Here is a 4,187-nt window from a genome sequence, read left to right as displayed (position 1 = left end):
AGAGAGAGAGAGAGAGAGAGAGAGAGAGAGAGAGAGAGAGGAGAGAGAGAAGAGAGAGACTAGTATTATTTTTAACAAGATGTCAGTACGGGTTTCTATTCCATTATGTCTGTAACCAGAAATGTTTTTAAGTTTCAGCTTTTTAAAAATTGGAATATTTGCATACATATAATTAGGTATTTGGATGTAGGACCTAAGCCTAAAGGGGAATTATTTGTATTTGTCATGTAACAGTGTACAGATAATCTTGAGTTTTGCACAGTATTTCAGTTTTATTCTTGTAAAATTTCTTGTTTTTATTTATTTATATATGTGTGTATGTGCACATGAGTGCAGGCACCAGCAGAGGCCACAGATCTCATATCCTTTGGAGCTGGAATTACAAGCAGTTGTGAGTAACCTGATATGGGTGCTGAGACCTGACTTTGGGTCTTCTGGAAGAGCAGTACATGCTCTTAACCACAGAGCCATCTTCACTTGCATTTTTTACTGCAATGCATCACTTTAGTTCAGGTGTGCAATGTTGGAGCTTAGGAAGGTTCAGGGTTTGGGGTAGTTTAGACTTTAGGGATGAAGTGCTTGCATACGTGCATGTGGCTATGTGTATATTTCTTAGAAAACCTAATAGTCTAGAAGTTATTTTAATTTCAGTGTATGTCTCCATAGTATATAGTTTATATACTATATATAAACATATATATCTTACCATAGTTTATAATTTGCTTTAAAATTTTAAAACATTAATATGAAAAAGGTAAAGTGAGGTAACTAAAAAGATTCTTAGAATATTTTTAATCCAAGTGATATACTATATCGAAATAGATCGAGTGTTATTAAAAGTGAAAGAACAGGGCTGGCGAGATGGCTCTACAAGTAAAGGTGCTTGCTAACAAGCCTGATAATCTGATTTCAGTTCCCAGGGCCTACATGATAGAAGATTAAGCTTCTCTGACCTCCATGTGCATGACTACGATAGCATAGCACAGTCCCTACCTATTAAATAGATAAATGTCAAGTAACTAAAACTGAGGAGAGAAAAACAATAATAAGGACCAGATATGCCCAACCTTTTGACAATGTAAGGTGATGGTCACTGTAAAATGATGATGGTCACTGTAAAGTGACAGTCTCTGAGATAAACTACAAAGTTCATGCTGGAGACGTGAACAGTTGAGTTGCTGTTGTTTGTTTAAGTCTCACAATGTTTAAGATTGTGCTCATAGCTGTTGTTGGTTGCATGCGGCCATCAGAGCATAAGTTGGACATGCTGTCAGATGTAAGCCACCAAATAAAAAGTGTAAGTTACCAAGGAAGAGCTGCTTAAAGAAGATGAAATTTTAATTATTTACTAGGTGTAGTAAGGAGGCCACTAGTTTGTTCCCAGCTACTTAGCCCTGGAATAATCACACAGAAACTATATTACTTAAACCACTGTTTGGCCCATTAGTTCTAGCTTCTTATTGGCTAACTCTTACATATTAATTTAACACATCTCCATTAATCTGTCTATCACCACGAGGTCGTGGCCTACCAGCAAAGTCTCCAGAAACTCCATGGCTTCTCTTTGACTCTGACTCCTTTCTCCCAGCATTTCGTTTAGTTTTTCCTGCCTAGCTCTGTTTCTTTATAGGCCCAAAGCAGTTCCTTTATTAACCAATGATATTCACAGCATACAGAGGGGAATCCTACATCCCCCCCCCCTTTTCTATTTAAATGAAAAGGAAGGCTTTATCTTCAACATAGTAAATTTATATATAATAAAACAGGTATCAAGTAATAATTATAGTTACAATATTTATATCTACTTTATCTTTTATCATTACTAAGGAAAACTATAACTATAAATTCTTCAACTCCATCAAAGACTCTAGAAGAATATAATATTACCTAAGTAAACAGGAAGTATTATAAGCAACTTCCAAAACTCTAGAATTGACAGAGACATCCCACTGCCTGGACAGTCACCCAAAGTTCTTCTTTTTTACTGTTGGGGCATCCATCTTCACCCTACAGGCCCATAGTATCCAGCAATCTTTTCCATGAAGCAGGAAATTTCAAAGACAGTTCCTCCTATATTGGCAGTTTATCAGTCACATTTTTCTGTGTCCTGCAGAATGTCTAGCAGACTCTTTCATGAAGCAGGAACCCTGAAGAACATTCTCACCTTCAGGCAATCATCTCTATGTGGGTCCTGCATGTCCAGTTCACATAGCATGCCATCAAGCAGTACAGGCAAGAACAGTTTCTTGCCCAAATGGCTAATCAACTCCATAAGGAGTCTCTTCAGTGCCCATCTTCCTCTTGAAGTAATCGATGCTGCCAGGAGCTGATGTGTCTCATTGTCATTAAAAGTCCTAAATTTTAAATGCCATATTCTGTAGTCTTTGAAAGGTTTGAAGAATACCTATCCATCTGAAATACATATATCTAACTAGAAAATCTAACATGACTACCAACTTGACTATTATAGATGATTATCTATTAACCTATGTTTCTTAATTATACATTACATTTTTAAATGACTGCACAAACACAACACCTTAATCAATAGCAGAAGTACACATATAACAGAATTGACCTTAAATTTGTATCAATAAACCAAGATCCATGTCCTTTGCTTTTCAGAAACTTTTCAGTTTCAGGAGGTCCCATTTATTAATTGTTTCTCTCTGTGTCTGTGCTGCTGGGGTTATATTTAGGAAGTGGTCTCCTGTGCCAATGCATTCATGTGAAGGCGTAAATCACAAACAATCCCACACCAGTTTGGAATTATGATTAATAGAATGGTTATTTATTTAAACGGGAAAAACTTACAGATCACCGTCCTAGACAACAGCCCTCCAAGCAATCAGGAAGGGAGCCTAGTCGCTGAAAGCCGAGCCGGAAGCCAGAGAATGAGCTGAGCGGAGTGCAGTGGCAGCTTTTTTAAAGAGAGACCATGCTCCAATGGGCTGGTATCTCAGCAGCTATTGGCTGAAGGAGTGGAAGGAGCTCCTGCAACATTCCAGTGTATTTCCCACTTTCTCTTCTGTAAGGTTCAGGGTGGCTGGCTTTATGCTGAGGCTTTAATCAATTTAGAGTTGTTTTGTTTTGTTTTAAAGATCTCTTTGTGTCAGATTGAAGGTGGCGCACACCTTCAATTTCAGTATTTGGGAGGCAGAGGCAGGCGAATCTCTGTGAGTTTGAGGCCATCCTGGTCTACAGAGTTCAAGGACTGGCTCTATAGCTACTGAGAAATTCTATCTTCAAATACAGAAACAAAAAACAAACAAACAGAAGATTCTTTATTATGCATACACACACCAAAAGAGGGCAGTTATGAGAGTGGTTGCTGGGAATTGAACTCAGGTCTTCTGGAAGAGCAGCTTGTGCTCTTATCCTGATGTATCTCTCTAGCCCCTGGGGGGGGGGAGGGGGCTCTTTTTCATTATTAATTTTAAAATATGTTTTAATTTTTTTTTGTTTGTATGGGGGTTTTGCTTGTATGTATTCTGTGTATCACTGGCTGCCTGATACCCACTGAAACTGGAGTTGTATGGTTGTGAGACACCATGTGCTCAGGTCCTCTGGAAGAGTAGCAAATGCTCTTAACCTAGGAACCGTTTCTCCAGCTCTGTTTCATTCTTGTGCCTCCTGATACCACATTATTTCTGCATCATTTCTTGACCAAGATTGTCCTTCTTCTAGTGTATATCCTTAGCACCTCTGTCAAAAATATGTTATCTGTAGCAGGGCACTTGGCATGTTGAGGCAAGAGGTTCCTGAGTATGAGGACATCAAAGACTGTACAAAGATCCAGTCTCAAAAAAACCAAAACAAGGGCTGAAATGATAGCTCCTTTGTTAAAGACTAAAATAAGTCGTCAAGTGATCAGTTCCCAGTGTACAGTAATCAAAACCATCTCTCAAGCTTTCCCCTTTCCCCCTCCAGTAGTGTGCATACATATACATACTCATTAACTAAAATGGAGAAGCAAAAAAAATTTATTTGCCTGTAAAAACATGAATTTAATTACTTCCAGGTTTTTTATTCTACTCCATTGGTCTATTGGTTGACCTGTTGGTATGTGTTAATTTCACTACCATACCATTTTTATTACTATGGTTTTGAAATATATATATATATATATTTTTAAATATTTATTTATTTATTTATTATGTATACAATATTCTGTCTGTGTGTATGCC

The 4,187-nt window shown here is 37.6% G+C and overlaps 1 protein-coding gene across 2 annotated transcripts in view; it reads left to right on the top strand.

The window, feature by feature from the left end:
• Positions 1–4,187, top strand: part of Senp6 (SUMO specific peptidase 6) — an 87,147-nt gene that overhangs the window by 48,900 nt on the left and 34,060 nt on the right. The window lies entirely within an intron of this gene.

Source organism: Microtus ochrogaster, chromosome 5 (genome assembly GCF_000317375.1).
Source record: "Microtus ochrogaster isolate Prairie Vole_2 chromosome 5, MicOch1.0, whole genome shotgun sequence".
Classification (NCBI taxonomy): Eukaryota; Metazoa; Chordata; class Mammalia; order Rodentia; family Cricetidae; genus Microtus; species Microtus ochrogaster.
The sequence above is the reverse complement of the archived record's forward strand: the minus strand, read 5'-3'. Positions and strand labels throughout refer to the sequence as shown.